Source organism: Python bivittatus, unplaced genomic scaffold (genome assembly GCF_059951505.1).
Source record: "Python bivittatus isolate LINGU-HERP-01145 unplaced genomic scaffold, Pbiv_v1 ctg000690_np1212, whole genome shotgun sequence".
NCBI classification, from domain to species: domain Eukaryota; kingdom Metazoa; phylum Chordata; class Lepidosauria; order Squamata; family Pythonidae; genus Python; species Python bivittatus.
The window spans coordinates 3,777,538-3,797,329 of NW_028277096.1; the positions used below are offsets into that span (position 1 = coordinate 3,777,538).

The 19,792-nt window shown below is 40.4% G+C and overlaps 1 protein-coding gene across 1 annotated transcript in view; it reads left to right on the forward strand.

The window, feature by feature from the left end:
• OTOF (otoferlin) overlaps nt 1-19,792 on the forward strand; it is a 146,118-nt gene that overhangs the window by 16,767 nt on the left and 109,559 nt on the right. The window lies entirely within an intron of this gene.

The window sequence follows — 19,792 nt, forward strand, 5'->3', positions numbered from 1 at the left end:
TGTATTGTCCTTAAGTAGTTTATCCATGTTCCATTAATGTTGTCATCTTTGGGATTTCTTTGAAAGGGCAGCATGCTTATGCAAAATCTATGTCTACCTCTATATTTGGCTTTTCTTACCAGTTTGAGTTGGGTTTATTTCAGGGCCCAACCCTGTAATATATAAAGAGACTTTTAAACAGTGTGAAATAACCCCTTTAAAGGTGATTAAAATGTTTTAAAACTCATATAAAATTAAGAAAGTTTAAATGGGCACTTGACTGCCTTTCATTTGAAATCCAAGGCCAACATCTGATTTGTCTGAGTGAGATTTGTATAGGAGATTATCTTGGTAGACTACATATCGTTTTACAGTCCAGATGAAAACAAATATACAGACAAATAGACCTGCCATTTTATGAAATTGGGCATAGTTCTGATGTAGTCTTTGTTCTCACTCCAATCTTAATTATACTTTTATAAGGCTCCATTTGATCACTTCCACTGTCCTTTTAGTCAGGCTTGCTTATCTTAATTGACAGCAGCACCTGAAAGGAGCTTTCTGATCTATTTCCATCCAATATGTAAAAGTATAATCGGATTAATTCAAATATTAGTCCCACTGCTTTTTTACAACAGACCAAACTCTTTTAGGTTAGTAATTTTCAAACTGTATTTTAGGTACATGGATGAAGAGTGCCTGGAAAAATCAAGTACAATATTAGATGCTTTTGCCACTCTCAGACCAAAGACTGACAAAGAATACACATCAACAGTGTATTGCTTTATGTCAGGCATACATTTGTCTTTCCCATGCCTTATAATCATTTTCCAGCAGCCCTTTGTGTATGAAGTATCTACAATTCTTGCTGTGTTGGATTTTTAAATAAAGCTAGGAATAAAGCTTTGAAGAACATTCACATCTTTGACAAGGAGCAATTGCTATAAAGTCTGGTTGCTAAAGCTGAGTTGAGGATGCAGCCCAGAACTAACTGTGCCATGGAGAGGGCAGAATGTCAAATACCAGTATGAAAGAGACTGTCCCACAGCTGGGTGGAAAAAAAGCTTTTTAGCTTCATATCAAATGCTGTATTGGAAATGCTCTCCCTGTCACTCTAGATTTTTGATAATGAATTGAAGGCCCAGGAAATGCCAGTAAGGATGTAAATGTCCCTTGTGAAAACAACTGTCAAGGAAAGTTCATTGCCTCCTAAAATTCAAGCATGCTTTAAATCCATTTCTTGTATTCTGAGCACTGAATTTTAAATCAATAAATCCACAGGATGGGATCAAACAGAATGAACACTTTGCCTGCTGGGGTATAATCCAATAAAGATGCACATGGCTGTGAGAATTGCAAGCTGCTTTGGTGTACCACAGTTGTGGCAAGAGAGCCTTAACCAAGATAGTGTGTCAGTTCTGCAATTAAAAACATTTTAAGGAGTGGAAAGTGCTTTGTTATTCTTGAATAAATCTTGCAGGTCTAGGGAAATAACAATGCTGCTGCCAGCAAAATAATGTCTGTGAATTATGGAAAATACAAGAAAAATAATAAAACCTGTGCACTCAAACATATGGATCTTTGCTGGTAGGTTTCTCCGACTCCATTCTCATGTCACGAGAGACAGCAGATGCTGGTTGGTGCAAGAGGCTTGTGGCTTCTATTATCAACTGATTGCCCAATGGAGATACAACAGGTTTTTGAATTTTATAGCAGACAGTAGCATGGATTAATTCTCAAGGATCATCTGAAGTCTTCTCCTCTTCCCCATCAGTAGATCCAATCTGACCCCGCTTGAACTGCCTGAAACTGCTTTTTGAACTGGTAAATCTGGCATGCAAGAAAGAGAATATCAGTGCTTGATCTAGGGTTCAATCCCAGTAACATCTGGATTGATATGCTGGCAAGGATGGCATTAAAAAGTGTACCTCCAAAAATCCACTGACTCTTACGTATGCTACTGCATATTGTGGGCTGAAGCTTTCCTTTGTGGATCTCTTCGGCTATACCAATGGGGGTGGGGGGAACTCTAATAGCTGATGGCACCCTCACAGTTGTCTGAATCCTGATTTTTTTCTGACTAGCAGCAAAAAAGACTTTCCCAGAGAAGCTTTCAAACTTAGTGGGTTTGTTTATATTTTATTTGTTTTATTTTATATATGTATTCATAAGCCAAACTTCAGCCAAGAGCTTCCAGAGCATATTGCAAAAATAAAATAAGAGCAATGTACAAAATATCAAATAAGAAGAGAATAATATAAACCAGTTATGAAAAATAGATTAAAGAGGAAGGGAGAGAGGGAGGGAGGGTTGGAAGTTAAAATTAAGAAGCATGGGAGAACAAGAGGTCATCAGGCAAGTATCTGTTAGAATGTAATACCAAAGTCAGGGCACTATTATTGAAAAAGTCACTTTGCTTATCATTCAACGGTCTCAAGTATGCACTTCTATGATCTCAAACCTTTTGGTCTTTGACCATCAAGCAAATAAATTAACAAATGTAGTCTCAATTCAGGGGCAGGGTGAGATGTCTGAATATAGAGAATAGGAGGAGGCATTGTAAATGATGGAAGTCTTGGCTCATGGCCAGCTTGTTGAACTTATTGAGAAGGTATTCATATTTACAAGGTGATTTTGGTCCTCCAAAGATGGCATGATTGTACTTGGGACAGGTTGTAACTCCTGGGCTGAAAAGAGCTCTTTACTTTTGGCCTCTGTACTACAGTGTGTAGTACAGTGTAGTATTAACAGTGCTGACCTGTCATAGCAGATTGGACTGTTGTTTATTTCTTTGAGAAGGAGTGAAGGAAACTTATATTAGCTCATGAATGAATCAGAGGTGGCTTCTTCTGTTCGTCGGCAAATCCTTTTAAGCTTTGCTGCCTGCTAGTTGCCAGGCAACTGAGAGTTTGACTTAGGAGGCTCTTTTTGATCTTTGAATAAACTCATTTAATTGTTAAATTTTTCTAGGGACAAGAATTCTTGTTTTGCCTATTTGTAAAGAAATCACCACCTAGATAATTGGAATGTTGCTTGTTATATTTGATAGAAATTCCCCCACTATCCCTAATATACACACTACTTTATAGATAATCCATATTGGATTGGATATGGTTCAGATGCTAGATTTCATTTTCTTTCCAGTGTTTTTATTGGTGTTCAGAGTAGCTGAATTAGAAGCAAAATCACACACACAAAAAAGGCAGGCAGGCAGGCTGGCCAATTGGGAAAAAAACATGTCCTAGGAAGATCATGCAATAATTGTTTCATTTCATTCCTAAACTTTTACAAGAAGTCCAGAAGTTGTATCCTCTCTTCTATTCCTCGTGGCTTCTTCTGTCATTTTTCTTAGTAGAAAAAAATGACTAAGGAGGCAAAGATGAAAGAGCTACACAAAGTTTTTTGCTTGGTAATGCAAGAAGTAATGCTGGGGGTGCTCTTAATCAGTTAACATTAAACATAGTTATAGCTCTCAAGTTATAAAGATCCATACCTTCTGTGAAGGCATGTGTGGTTACTAGGGAGATGCCAGCTGATTTTCTGTGTTGTACTTTGCTGTGGGCAGCAGGCACATTGCCAGCCTGTGCCAGCCATAACACCAGAGTGCCTTTGTCGTCTGTTGCCTTTTTATATGTTAACAGCTCCAGAAAAATGAGGACAGCCACCACTTAGAAACGAAGCTTCTTCATAAGGATGACTCCTCATTAGAAGCAAAGACCAGCCTCGCTATCAGGGCTGGACAACTTTGGGGGGCTATGAGGCACCCTTGTCCATTACATGGGATGCCTGTGGGTGGAGCGGTGCAAAGAAGCGGGGGGCACTGGACCGGGTTCAAAAATTAAACAGAACTTAATTTCATTTACATGCATGTTATGAATTAATTCCAAGCAATAATTCCTGGCATGGGACCAGGTTATCTAAGGGACCGCCTCTCCCCTATGTCTTCAACCCGTCCCACCCGATCACACAGAGAGGGCATGCTTCGGACCCCCTCAGTAAAAGAACTCCGTCTAGCGGGGTCCAGAAGGCGGGCCTTCTCTGCAGTAGCCCCTGCTCTTTGGAACATTCTGTCCCCGGAGGTACGATTGGCCCCCTCACTCCTGGCCTTCTGAAGGGCCTTGAAGACCTGGTTCTTCCACTTGGCCTGAGGTGGGGAGGGAATATCTCAAGCAGGGAGATGGCTAGCCCCATAGTGGCCGGCTGTCCCCGGCCCGATTTTCCATCTTCTTGGATTTTTCCTTTTTTAGTATTGTTTTAATTTTATATATATTATGTATTTTATATATATATTTATAGTTTTAATGTCTTTGTAAGCCGCCCAGGGTCCCCTGTTGTGGGGGAGAAATCCAATAAAATAAATAAATAAATAAATGAATAAGTTTGCTCCCCTGTATTAAGCAATTTCCCCCTTCTGCTACATTAACATTTTCTGTTTGCTGGCAACTTTTGGAGGAGCTTCCTGAAGAACATATCCCAAGTTTGGGGCCTGCATGTAATCCTGGAGCCTCAGGTGGTGTACGCCTGCCCTGTTGAAAACCGTACATGATATACTATACTCCTTATTGTTTGAGCGCATGCTTATTATAGACCTAAATAGAGGACACATTTATCTCACATTTGCCTACAGAGGATTCTAGATTCAGTTGATGGCATCTCCAGTTAAAAGGAGACCTCAGCAGCAGATGAGCAAAGAGTCTGAGATTCTGGAAAGGGCTGCCACTTGGGTTACAGAATACTGTGTTAGTACATTGATAGTTTCATAGGCATTTTCTTTGAGAAGTCTGATGGTGTTTGCGGCATGGTTGAGTATGTTTGCTGCAGAGGTGGGCATTCTGCTGAAGTCATCCTGAACATTCCTGGAGAGCGATAGAAAGCATATGGTGGGGCTGGGATATTCCATTTCTCCCCCTGGTTTATTTTTAGAGGTATGCAGCGTTATTGAAGAAATGGTGTGAAGCAGTAATGGCGTGGTCCACTCTTTCTCTCTGTACACATAACATTTTTTAGATTCCTTACATGTGATCTCTCAAAAGCGTTACATAATAACCTTTATAAAATTATAACTTGTTTTTCACTAAATATCACCTTATGATCACCTTCAATTCTATATTTATATTTTGAACTTCATATTTGTATAATCTCTTGATATAAATAGACAGAGATAATATTCATTCTCATACCTGGAAAGGGAATGATAGGTACATGTATGCCAAGGACAATATCTTAATTGGGATGTCTTTGGTAGTTATTCAAAGGTTATTCAAGCTATTGACAAGATATAGTATTTCCATATATAGTATTATTTATGCCCCCTATGCCCTGAGTATAAAAGATGGCAGGATATCTTAAGTATTTTGAATCTTAGTGTAGACCAGAAGATTCAGGAAGATGCTACACACTAGCCAGTTGGACAAGTGGAGGAGACATATGGCATATATTTATTCTGTAACTCTCTTAAGCTACACTTAATAAAGCTCTTAGGCATTTATTGGTTGTCGACCAATAGGTTCCAGGATTTGAATAATGAGCCTGTTATTCAAATCCTGGAACCTATTGGTCACCAACCAGCCCCCAATATCACAATATTTGGCATCACAAATAGAATTCAAAAACAGTACCATTCGGGGGGGGGGGGGGAACCACAGCAGAATGCTGGCCTGAGCAGTATACCTTGGGGAACTTGGGAACCAGTGGCTCAAATGTTGAACTGGGTGACACCTCAGGTGTTGTAGAAAACTGAGATGGTTAAGCATGGTATCTCTCCACCCAAAGCAGTAGTAAAATGATAGCAGGTTTGGGCATATGGGAGATAGGGGAGCAGAGAGCGGTGATAGGAGTGGGGTGGATCCTTCTCACTGGTACAGCAACAGGCAAATGATATTCTTGCCATTACAGAACAGTAGCGTCTTTTAAGGAAGAGTCTGGAAAGGGTCCAGAAGAGCCAGGAAATGGCCAGAAAGTGTGCTGCCACCTTAGCTATTTGACGTGCCAGCTAAAACATCATAAACTTGCTAACCAAAAATGTATTTATTTAGAAAACATATATAGCCGCTCATCTTAAGTACATAACTCTGGGCAGTGAACAATACGTACAAAGACAATATTAAAAAACCCATGTATGTACAATATAAAAAATGTGTGCCTAAACCTCAGAAGATTAGGATACTTGTTGCATCCCATGATTGGGATCCAAAAATATGGAATAGAGGTGTATGGGATTCTAGCTCTGGTGAGGAATGGGCAGAGGGAGAAGAAGAGAGGAATGGAGAGACTTGGGCAGCTGAAGCCCACCCTTTAATTACTGATAAGTTTAAGGGACCACTAGGAGGGATAATTCAGGCTACCCAATCAATGTGAGATTATATTGAAAGAGAATTGGTCCATATTGCTAAGAAAAATAAACAACAGCTAACCAAGAGACTGGGTAATGATAGATATGCTTTTGGGAACAGGGGGGCCCATCCATTGTCATTCCTGGTGTTCCTGACAAGCAGAAGGAATGTAGGGTACAACCATCTATTATGAAGAGCCAAGTCCTGATGTATGGAATGGAACTGACCCTCAGAGCTATTTGATTTGGTTCTTCCAAGTTATAATCAAGTTTTGATAATAGCCATAACTACACTTTCTGATGGTGGAGAACATAAAATAGGGCACACTGCTAGTAGGTATTTGGGGATTTTCTGTGCAATATCCTGGCTTAATTTCCATGTAGAAGCTATTCCTATTTGGTCAAAACTGCACTTTCTATTATAGTTGAGAGAATATATAGTATTTAAGTAGCTTTGTTCTGTGCTATAGCTTTTGTCCAGATTCTGTAACTATTATACAGAAATGCTCAACAAATTAGAAATGTACAGGTTGTTTGAAGCTCACTTCTGTTCCCCTCCACTTCTGTGTGTGTTTATCTAATAATTCCACAGTGCCTTCTGAGCTTCAGATGATCTGCAATAACTTGCTGCATTATAACCATGTAGAGGGTTTCAGATTTCTCCTACTAGGTTTTTGCTGGGCTGACTAACTGCAAATGCAGCATTCTTCTTGCATTGAATTTGATGGAGGTCTCTCAGCTGACGGTATAGTTATTTCTCGTATCACAATTAATGAATGTTGCAGAACACTGAAACTCCTGCATGTTGCATCTTTAGAAGAACTTATGAACAACTTGTAAATGGCTTTGAAGGAAGTGTAATTGCTTCTGAAAGCTACTCCAATCCCTTGGGGTAACTGGATATGATTTTTTTCCCCTGAAATCTGCTCCTCCTTTATTTATGATGTTGTTGATGAATGTCATCATTGTTTATCAAAGCTATTGATACAAGCTGTAGATACATACCCAATCTTTCCAACACTCTCAGGCAGAACTACAGTTGGGGATGGTGGGAGTTGTAGTTCAACACATTAAGGAAGCATGTAGGGTGCTTACACACAGATGTATTCATGGGAATTGGTCATGACTTCTTTTTATTGTTTCACAGGGTATCTAGATGTCATTGCTTTCTTTTGCAATCAGGTCATGATTTACCTACTTTTCATCTTTCTTTTCTCTTAATCAGGACAACATGGCCATTAGATCAGAAACACAATTCTGCAAATGTACTTCAAGGATCTGAGCATCCTGCAGCATTTTCTCCAATAGATTAGGGTGAATATATGACAGTGATGCAGTCCTTCACTCTCACCATTGCTATGAAGACACTAATTGTTCTAAGCATGTGTCAGTATTTTGTCTGGCTAAATATGAAGAATCTTTTTAAAAAATTGCACAAGAATTCCAAACATTTGTGCTTTGCATTTTACTCTATTTTCCCACTCAGAATAATCCCCCCCCAACCGATATTCATGGGCTAATTCCCTCATGAACATCCATCCTTTTAAAAACTATATTTGATCCTAGTGTAAAATATATTACTGTAGCTTTCATGAGAGCAAGAGTTGGCCACCTGGAGTCCTTTCTAGTTAAGCTGCCAAATTTCGATGGCATCATTCCTGAAAAACAGTATTGTGATTGCCTGCCATTCTGAAGTAGGAAAAGCACAAACACAGTACTGGAATGTAAGTCATGGACCCAGAGAACACAGAAAACATCGACACAAGCATAGAGACCCTGAAACCCACATGCACACAACTTTCCAAATGGAAAATCATGATCCTCTCTGTGTATGAAATGGCCTTCCTTCCTTGCATCATTGCTTCCCTCTCCAAGATATCTCAGAGGCAAGCACTCCCAGTGTTTCTGTGGCTTTTTATGAGTTTGTAGCTAAGAGGGCATTTCAACCTGAGTTGTTCAAAAGAAGTTTTCCAGCTTCCATCCAAAGTAAAAATGCTGATTCTTATGCTTCATTCTTCTATAGCACCATACTTGGAAAGTCATAATGTTCCATAAAAAGTGAAGACACCCTCAACGTGAACTCACCTCCTGGCAACTGCATGGATATATTCATGTTGTTTTCTTGGCCACAGTCGAGAAGTGGTTTGCAATTGCCATCTTCCATGGAGTTTTTTCAGTTTTTCAGTCCTGGGATTTCTTGGTCCTCTTCCATCCAAAACTAATCCCGCCTAGCCTTTCCAAGGTCAGACAAGGTTAGAAGCTGCCACCTCTGTGGATATTCACTGCATTTCTTTAACATTTAGACCTGCCAGAAATACTTGAAAAGGGAAAATTGTTTTTCAGCCAAGGGTATTGAACTTTGTGGTTTGGACTCATGAGAACAACACAGATTCAGCTTCTTTTTACTTGACTGCATTTACGAAAAAGCAGCAAAAAGAAAGGTTGTAGCTGAGCCAAGTCAGTTCATCCATTCTTGCTCCACTTTCTCACTTAACAACATGCAGTTTGCACATTCAGCAAATGCACTGAGAAAAATGATATGGCCCTTGCAGAAGGAGAGGGGGAGATGGGGAGAGGAAGTTAGGAAGATGCAGCTCCAGCCCCCATGCCTGAATTCCTATTACAAATTAATCATATCAGATTTGGGTGGGGGAGGTGGCAGTAAGGATACAGACAGATTAATACAGCATTTAGTTGTTTCTACATCTATTTTTAAACTGATTGTTAAACTATTCCTTTTAAGTAAATGTGTTGCCAAAATCCCAAAACCAGATATCAGATGTCCTTTGGCTATATGAAGAAACAAGCAGGTAATCTCTCACCATTTTATTTAAGTAAAGTTTTAAGTCTTCGTTAAACAACAAAGGTGTCTTTACAACGTTCTAGAATTAGAATAGTCCTCTCGTTTGCAAGGAAATGCAAAGAACAGTTCTCATTGGTACTAATTAGTTGTTTTCTCTGATTTATTGACAAAAGACCTTTCCCATCACTGTTTCCTGGTTCAATTTAATTTTAGGCATACAGAGAGTAGCATAGGTTTATAGAAGGTAATCATACTGTTATGCTATTGAACTTCAAACATCTGCATAGTTATATTAGTGCTGTAATATTTTAGACACTCTATTCTGGTTGTCAAAGTAGACAGTTTGCCTTGAAAAGAGTAATACTGTATTGCTACATGCTGATCTCTGTCAAAAGTGCAACTACCAGTTGATCAGCTAAGACTATAGCTGATTATTCTACCTATGTAAAAAGCATATATTAAACAAATATCAACCCCTTGGCCTGATCTCGTAGAGCTCTTGTTAGGCTCTTATTCTTCTGCCTCTCACTGTTGGAAACTATTTAGTAAAATATATTCTGTTATACAAATAGCATCATTTCACCAGTAAATAGCCATGGAAACCAACACTGCATTTCTTATACAGCATATTACTTTATTTGCTTTGTTCCAGAAGCACTGCAAAATAATAATATTTTTTTTTTTTTTGGCCAGTAATTTGGATTGCCTGGATGCAGGAATTTAACCTTTACTTTTTCTTATAACAATTATACATAAAATCCCTTATCCAAAGAATCCACACTGGCTAGGATGTTTAATTGTCAGTCTGCTTGACTTAGCAGCCAGCAAAAGCCTCTGGTATTTGCACGCATTTGATCTCAATGTTCTTTTGATAGCTATTACCCAAGCTGTTCATTTTAGTGTTAGTGCGCCATTTGTAAGCCACGTTTTCTGATACAAGAGCCAGTACAAGTTTAAAAACAAAAAAAGGGTCTGCTATGATATATTTTTTTAATCAGTGTTCACTTTTTGGGGCCCGAAGAAGGACCCATATAACACCTTTGCTCCATGAGCTGCATTGGGTACCGGATTGCTTCCGAGTCCAATTCAAGGTGTTGGTTATTACCTTTAAAGCCCTACATGGCATGGGGCCAGGCTACCTGAGGGACCGCCTCTCCCCCACGATTTCAACCCGCCCCACCCGATCACACAGAGAGGGCATGCTCCGGACCCCCTTGGCAAAAGAACTCCGACTAGCGGGGTCCAGAAGGCGGGCCTTCTCTGCTGTAGCCCCCGCCCTTTGGAACATCTTGCCCCCAGAGGTGAGACAGGCCCCCTCACTCCCAGCCTTTTGGAGGGATTTGAAGACCTGGCTCTGCCATCTGGCCTGGGGCGGGGAGGGAGGTCATCAGAAATGGGGTTGGCTAGCCCCCTAGAGGCCTAGTGTGGCTTCCATCAGCCTCTTGGATTTTTTAGCCTTTTTATCTCTGTAAGTGTGGGTTTTTTAATAACTTTTAATCATGTATTTATGATTTTAATTTGATGTAAGCTGCCCAGAGTCCCCCATTGTGGGGAGATGGGTGGGGACAAGTCTATTAAATAAATAAATAGCCAACTGATTTTATTTTCAAGTTGTCTTAGTTTTTTGTTTTGTTTTGTTTCATAATTCCTGGCCATTCTTTGCTACTGGTGAAAGTATTTCAGCTTATAATGGCTGGATTCACATATGACATTAATCTGTAACATGGCTTGGACTCGTCACTGTGAACTCAACCATCAGGGTTTGTAAACTATGGCTTTATGACTATGTGGTAGAAATGTATCCAACTGAGATTTATTCAATCAAACAAAGTTACACATAAACCATGATTTAGCACAATGCGTGAATTATATTGTGAATGAAATCACTTCCCATTCTCGATGTCAGCTTACTTTAAAGAAGCAATGTTTTAAAGTGATTCCAATCAATGATTTGTGGATTATTAGATTTCAATCCCCACACTGCCTATGGATTAGGGAATTGCAGTCAAACACAGTTGGAGGTTACTGGGTTAGAGAAGATTATATTGATCACTTCTGGGCAATTGCATTTGCTAACATGTAATTCTTACTATTGTCTTTTGTTATCTACCCAGTTCCAAACTTAGATCTTTGGGGTGGAAGATTTGGAAAATGGAAGAGTGGTAGAAGGAGTTGTAATTCTGCTTGTAAACTGTGTGAAGAGCCAAAAGGGGTGGATAAAAATGTGCATGAATGTACCTAGTTTATATTGCCTGAAACCTACAGACAAGCTAAAGAGAACTTTTGTGGTACAATGATTAAAGTTGTTAAAAGTAGGAATGGAGAGACTCAAGTTCAAATCCACCCTCAGCTGTGGAAATTCAGTGGGTGACTTTTGGACTAGTCCTTTTCTCTCAGCCCAATCCACTTCCATAGTTATTGTTATGGGGGGAAATGCAGGGAGATCCCTGTGGAAGCCACCTGAGCTTTTGAAGGAAAAGTGGGATATACATAAATCAAATTAATAAATCATAAAACAAAAACAATTCACTTTCCCAGTGAAATCCCCTGGGTTTGTGAAGCAGTTTGCAGTTTGAAAAACTGCTACCAAAAATGTATTTTGTGAAGGAATAGTATGCACACCATGCATTCTATTAGGAAACAATTAGTTTGCAGGAAGTGTCCTTACTAGGAAAATGGAGTACAAAAAAGCAGGCATTAAAAGAAGATGCATATAACCATATGCATTTCCCCCCTGAATGAGTTTATACACTGAATTCAGAAGTAGAATTTGAATCTGATCATCATTCTGCCCCTTTGGTGTGAAAGGAAGAGAAGAATCCTCAATGTGCATTCCACTGAGAGTCTTCCATTGATCCCGAATCTGGATAAACTCGCCCAGGTTGCAGTAATGAAGAGTTCACGCTTTTTACTGCATGGCAAAACAATGTTTTGATCCTTTTTTAACCTTTCTTTGCAATCACCACTCACAGCAGGATTACAGCATGACTTACAAACAAATATTTGCAGTGAGAACAACAGGCTGCAGTTGGTAGATTGCTTTTGACAGCCTAGTCTTGACTGTCAAGGTGAGGCACGAGAGTATAATCTGGGTTGAGTGGTCTTTATGAGAAGAGGAAAAGGCTAACCACCAGTTAGGATGGAAGAATGTTGGGAGCCAAATGTTTTGAGGCTGGGGAAACAAACTGTTGCTCTTAATAGAGTGGAAAATATTTTGAGAGTGGCTTCAGTTCTCCTGATATGCACCATCTGGAAAGGGGCTCAAAAGTAGCCCTTGAATACAATGCAGTTTCTGCTGCTGTATTTCACTGACACTAAAGAGTGTCATCTTCCCAGTTTTGTATACAGAAGGTTTTAAAGATTAATATTCAAGCAAAACCAGAGATTTGCCTTTTGGGTTTGATGGATAAACAGTTGGAAAAAACTCATGGAACTTTGTTTTTATATATGATAACTGCAGCAAGGCTTTAATATGGACAGGGATGGAAAAATAAGACTACAGGGGAGGAATGGAGGGTGAAGCTGATGGAGTTGGCTGAGATGGTGAAATTGGCCGCTTTGATTTGAGATAAGATGTTGTGTAATTTTAATGCTAACTGGAAACCTTTTTTGGACTTTTTGCAGGAAACAGGAAAAAAATGAAATTATGTTGTATGGATTGGATGATTAGAAATAATATGGGTTAATAGAAATAATGGAAGTTACGTTTTAAATTTAGAGTAAGAGTTTGATGTATATCGTTACTTCTATCTGTTGCAAGGAGGGTCAGAAGTCAATTCTTTCTTTTCTTTATTTTTTCTGCACTTTTGATTTTTACTACTTTCTCTTATTTCAATTTTCCTTTCTTTCTTCTTATTCTTTCTCTTAATATTAGTCCTTGTTAGTTTGTATTGCTTTTTAAAAAAGATATAATAAAGTTATTATAAAAAAAAGGATAAAATTTCTTTCCACATTGTTAATTCCTACCTCATATCTCTTACCAGGTTTGGTACTGAATAGTGATGTACTGATCTGGGGCTATGTCTCGTAGCCCCGTCATGGTGCTTTCTTCCCATCTGTGGGGAAGCAGAAAAAGTCTTTGCTCTGCTCTCTGCAGTGCCTCAGCAGTGAGGCCAGAGAATGCTGCTGTTTTCACAGTTTTAAAACAGGACAAGTTAAGCAAAGCAACTGGTAGATTTCTCTGGCTTCATTTTCCTTCCCATCAAATGCCACCAGCCAGCAGGAAAAATATCCTTCCATCCTTCTCCTTAAAGTGGGTGGGAGCTAGGAAATATGCAAGCTTGGACAGAGGCTAGAGTGATGGGTTAGCCATCTTTCAAGACTTGGATTGATTTTGCACATGTGTTTTGTACAGGCACGTTCAGAAGGAGCCCAGCTATCTACTTGTAGTTGGGAATAATTCAAAACAGCACTATTTGGAAGCAGCCCCCAATCCCAAATGTTGCTGAATTTCAAGTTACTTGCTGTAATTTCAGAAGATATAGGGGTGATATGGGGGTACGTTTTAAAGGAAAAGTAACCATATTTTGAACTTCAAGCAGCTTTGAAACTTGTATGTGCTTTGGAATTGGCACTTGGAGAGAAGGAGAAGGAGAAGGAGAAGGAGAAGGAGAAGGAGAAGGAGAAGGAGGAGGAGGAGGAGAAGGAGAAGGAGGAGGAGGAGGAGAAGGAGGAGGAGGAGGAGGAGGAGAAGGAGAAGGAGGAGGAGGAGGAGGAGAAGGAGAAGGAGGAGGAGGAGGAGGAGGAGGAGGAGGAGGAGGAGAAGGAGAAGGAGAAGGAGGAGGAGGAGGAGGAGGAGGAGGAGGAGGAGGATGAGGAGAAGGAGGAGGAGGAGGAGGAGGAGGAGAAGGAGAAGGAGAAGGAGAAGGAGAAGGAGGAGGAGGAGGAGGAGGAGGAGGAGGAGAAGGAGAAGGAGGAGGAGGAGGAGGAGGAGGAGAAGGAGAAGGAGAAGGAGGAGGTGGAGGAGGTGGAGGAGGAGAAGGAGAAGGAGAAGGAGGAGAAGGAGGAGGAGAAGGAGGAGGAGGAGGAGGAGGAGAAGGAGAAGGAGAAGGAGAAGGAGAAGGAGGAGGAAAAGGAGGAGGAGAAGGAGAAGGAGGAGGAGGAGAAGGAGAAGGAGAAGGAGAAGGAGAAGGAGAAGGAGGAGGAGGAGGAGGAGGAGGAGGAGGAGAAGGAGAAGGAGGAGGAGGAGGAGGAGAAGGAGGAGGAGGAGAAGGAGGAGGAGGAGGAGGAGGAGGAGAAGGAGAAGGAGGAGGAGGAGGAGGAGGAGGAGGAGGAGGAGGAGGAGGAGGAGAAGGAGGAGGAGGAGGAGGAGGAGGAGGAGAGGAGAGGGTGGGGGGAGGAGGGGGGAGTGGGAGGGGGGTGATTGGAGCCACATATATATTATGGTTTTTTGGGGATTATTCTTAGACAGCTTTGGGATAAAGCTTAAATTGCCCCTAAATTGTCAGCGTTGGCTGAGTATTCTTCAGAAAAGACTATATAACAATAATTGGTACTATTACTATTATTATCACAATACTTAGTTACACTTAATACAATTATTATTTATTTAATTATCTTAAAAATTAAGGTTATTTAATTAATACTTAATTATCTGAATACAGTGATCTCAGTATTTAACTGATACCTCCCCTCTGTCATCAATTTCACAGGCAGAGTCTTTGCCTCTTTTTTTTTTAAAGACAGGTCTCTTGCTCTTTCTGTGTTCATAAGGAGCCTGTTTAATATCTGACTGACGGTTCAGAAAGAGACAGTCGGACCTTCTGCAGGCAGATACCCCTGCAGAAGCCAGGTGTCCAATCTCTGCAGTAGATAGCAAAATCAACCCCAAACAGCCATAGATGGTTGTGCTTTATGGCTGTACGCTGCCTTGGTTGAGGAAGAGGTGTCTTCCTGCAGAACAGCCCAGGCCGATCCCAGCCCCTGACCAGGACATCAGCAGCATCCTCAGTGAGGTGTTATAGAAAGGTTGTATGGCAAGGCTTGTTTTGGGGAAAATGAGAAAATACCACTTCTAAGTTGGAATAGCTAAAGAAGAATTTAAGTTCCTCCACGGTAGGCTGAGAATGAGTAAAAGATGACACAATGAGAATGCATTTTTTAAAAACAGTTTATTTTTTTATTTATTTTATTTATTTATTAAATTTGTCCCTGCCCATCTCCCCCCAATGGGAGACTCTGGGCAGCTCAAAACTCATTAAAAATAATAAATAAATATACAATTAAAATATAATATACACAATTACAAAAAATGAAGGAAAAAGTCCAGGAGGCTGATGGTTCAGGGCAGCAATGCCAGGCCTCTAAGGGGCTAGCCAATCCCACACTTGATGACTTCCCTCCCTGCCCCATACTATTGATCTGATTGGTAGATAGTTTCCTTCCAGCTGGCGAGTTAATGAGGATATGGCTAGCAAGACATGACAATGAGCCCTTTGCATGTATTGATGCGTTAAACAAAGCAGTTGTTGAAACCCTGTGGCTTTGCTTATCGCCAGCTGGAAGGAAGCTCTCTACCAGTCAGATCAATAGATGGGGATGGGGCAGGTGGGACGTTTTGATGTGTGCCTAAAAACTCTCCTGTTTTACCATGAGCATCAAAGCAGGAGAATGTACTTGTCAGTATGAGGGAACTGCATGTGTGAGAATGTGGGACAGCTAGTCCTCTCACACCCTGGCAGCTTGCCAAATAGCATTAGTTTTGAAGGAGTTCTAAATCCAGCACCAACTCAAAGGTACAGTATATGGTGCCCCAAGGCCACATAGACCGATGGTGCCACCTCCAGCTGATGCAAAGATTTGCATTTTTAGAATGATTCGTAAATAGGGGCAGCATTTTAATGCCCAAGGCCAATGCCCTCTTGGCCTTAGCCTAAAGCCCACCCTGCCTAAACCCATCCAGAAACAAACTCAATGAACCGGGAGAGCTGTGCAGGAAAGCAGGATAGGCAGCTCTTTTAAAACAAAGAGGCTGCTGGCGCTTGAGATGGCGGTTCTCCTGCTTTACCACAACACTGTCCCATCCTGAACAGCTGTTGGGTGGGTTGCAGGAGGCTGCTGGGGACAAAAGTGGCTGGGAGCTGTACTTAGTATTTCTACCCAGTGGAGCATGGTGGAAAATGGGGGCAGAGGGCCCAGGACCTGAAGACAAGGGGCATGCCTGGGCCCAGCTGAAGTAGTCAAAAGATTCTAGGTTTTCACTGCCCACCAGGAGTCATCTGACTGAACTGATTATATGCCATCCTGTCATTGTCAACCCCTAGTGACCACATAGGTAGATTTTCTCCATGACGATGTGTCCCTAACCTATTTTTTCATATCTTCCAACAGTGCATTCATCGCCACTGTAACAGTCCATCCACCTTGCTGCTGGTCATCCTCTTCTTCTCTTTCCTTCTACCATTCCCAACATTATAGTCTTCTCTAGAGAGCTACAATCTTTACATAATCTGTCTGAAGTAAGATAATTTGAGCCTGGTAATTTGTGCCTCGAGTGAAAACTCTGAGCTGATTTGTTCGATGATCCATTTGTTTGGGGTTTTTTGGCTGTCCATGGTATTCTCAGGAATCTTCCCCAACACCAAAGTTCAAAAGTGTCAATATTCTTCCTATCTTGCTTCTTCAAAGTCTAACTTTCACTCCCATAGAATGTCACAGGAATACCATGGCTTGCATGATTCTGATCGTTGTAGGTCTAGACACATCACAGCCTTTGAATATCTTTTCCAAGGTCCTCATGGCTGCTCTACCAGGTGCTAGTCTGCAGCGTATTGCTTGACTGCTTTCTTTACTTTCTTTACAGTTCCTTTACTGTTGATGGTTGATCCTAAGAGGCAGATGCTATTCGCCACTTCAATAACTTCATTGTCAACTCTAAGGCTGGTTGTTCTACCTGTTGTTATTAGTTTGGTCTTCTTTATATTTAATTTTAGTCCCTTTTTTTTTTCACTTTGTCCTCAACTTTTATTACTAGAGCTTGCAGATCTGACTGAACTAACAGCAGACTATTTAACAGAGCATATCAGATTTTACATACTTTGAGTGGGTTGCTACCAGCTTAAAGTGGAAGGCTCTACTTTAAAACCAGAACAGCAGAAAGTAATTTAAACTTGCCTCACTCATGGACTAAAGAGAAGATCAAAGTAAATTACAGCAGAATAAAGATTTTGCCAATGCACGTTCCTACAGTGGTTAGATACATAAATGGAAAGATACCCTGGAATGCAAGAACTTGCTTTCCTCCAATTCAAGACCATTGACCTACCTAACCCCGTCCTGCCTCTGCAGCATTTCAGACAAAGATCTTTCCTGCCATTTCCTTGAGATCCTATGGACTCAATCTTTGGCATGTGCAACATTTTGGCTCATTTGTTCCTTTCAACTGGCAGAGGCTCTGCCAGATCCCAGACAGAGAAAAGTCTTCCTCATTTAACCCCCCTCAGGTTGAGCTGGCCTCTTGAAGACCACAAAGAACCCACGTTGTTTTCCTGGTGAAAATATTTAAGTGGTTTGACATTGTCTTTCTCTGGGATGTTTTTTGATTTCTCACCCTGTAACCTTAGGATTTCCTGCTGGACACTCATCTGAGTATTAGCCAACCGTGACTCTCTTTAGCTTCCAAGCCCAGACAAAGTTGGCCAGCCGCTGCCCCCTGCTGAGAGGCTTTCCCCATTACCTGCTACCTTTAAACAAAACAGCAACATCTAGATGCTGCTAGATATTGATCCTGGACCTTTCCCCAAGCAACACAAGTGGTTTGTTACTGAGCTAGAGTCAGTCTTTAATCTCTTATAAGTGTAGGAAGAAATAGGCATTGGATTGAAAAAGACACTTGGTACAGGTATTGTTCTGAGGCTTCCTCTCTCTCCTTTTGTACTTGTATTTTGTCCAGTGTAATTTAACATATGATATAATCTCAACACACCTGTAGTAAGTACCTCTGTTATGAACGACAAAGTGCAAACAGTTCAGAAAAGGGTGGTTGAAAGGACAAAAAGCCTCTTCATGACAGATAACCCAAAATACAAGATTATAACATTCTGCAGGTTGTAGATCTATTGTGTTCTGAGAGTCCATGCAGGTCTTACTTATTGAACCCCTCTAGATAGTTCATCGGATGGGTTATCTTTGTTCTCCAAAATGAGCATCTTCTCCCAATATCAATGTGCCTATCCATACCCTCAGATAGCAATCTCTCACAAAGTGTCCTCCAAATGGATTGATGCCCTCCAAGGTGCCCTCCAAATGGATTGAACTATAGGGCTGTCATCTCCAGTCAGGTTAAAAAGGACTGCTTGATCTGAAGGTTGCCATGCAAAAAGAGGCAGAATTAAGACCTTATTTGGAAGCCTTTTGGATACCTTTATCATCTGAATAAGGTCAGTGTTACCAAGGAGAAGAGCTTCTGTACCCTGCTTATGAAACCTTTTTATTATTTATTTATTTTATTTATTTATCATATTTATATAGCCACCCATCTTGCACAAGTGACTCTGGGAGGTGTACAACAATTAAAAATAATAAATACATAAAAACTCTCTTTTTTCCCAGAGAGTTGCACCTGGTCCCAATACTATTGCCTTCATAGCACCCAGCCCTTTACATTGTGATGGGTGTTCATTTTGGTGTGACTGTTTTTGGTGTTGCTTTTAATCTTCCTTGTTTATTGGTTTATAGCCTTACTGCCTTTTAATTATTTGTCTTAAAACACCATTAATATTTTTAATCGAAGGTATTGTAAAATTATATGAAATAAGTCAAACCATATAAAAGACTGAACAAGCCTGTGGGTCAGGAAAGAATATCCAGACTATTTTCTTTGTCTTCAAATTTATGAGGTCCAACCTAGAATCATATAGAATCATAGAAGTGAAAGTGGTCATCAAGTTCAACTCCCTGCACACTGCAGGATTCACTACACCATTCCTAATAGACAACTATGCAGCCTCTGTTTAAAACCTCCAGTGAAATGGAAGAAACCATTCCATGAGATAACCTATTCCACTAATTGACAGCTCTTACTATTCCCCCTAATGTCTTTTCTGTATCTACAGCCTTGAAATTTCATCCCATTAGTTCTAGTCTTACCTGCTGAGCAAGTGAGAACAAATTCAAAAATAAGTCTACAATATGACAGCCCTTCAGGTATTTGAAGATAACTATCATGCCCTTCTCAACCTTCTCTTCTGCAGTCAATAACAAGGATATAATAATCATATATGGTTTATATGTTAATTGATGACATTTATAAAGTTGCTTCTCTTTAAAAGGCTCTGTTCAAAAAGAGCCATAAAAGTACTCTTAAAAGTTAATGTGTGTGCACTGAAATCTTGAATAGATCCAACTGCAATTCTTTATACCCAGAAGAGAGGCATCACAATGCCCTTCTCTTCACTGAAACTGAAATGCTCTGTGAGTAGAAAGTAGAGTTCATGTCAAGAAAACGTCTGTCAATTAGTGTCTGGCATGCTGAAAAAAGACTGTAAAAACAATCCATATAGTCTATCATCTTTTTTCCCACCAGATAATGAGATGACAAACAGGCAAGTTTCTAACATACGTGACAATTAAAAAAACAAACAAAGTTAAAATCTATTAAACTAGACTAATTATAGGGACAGAGACAGGAGAGAGTAGTAAGAATATATGTAAATACCTCAGTTTTTAAGTCCTGGATAAAT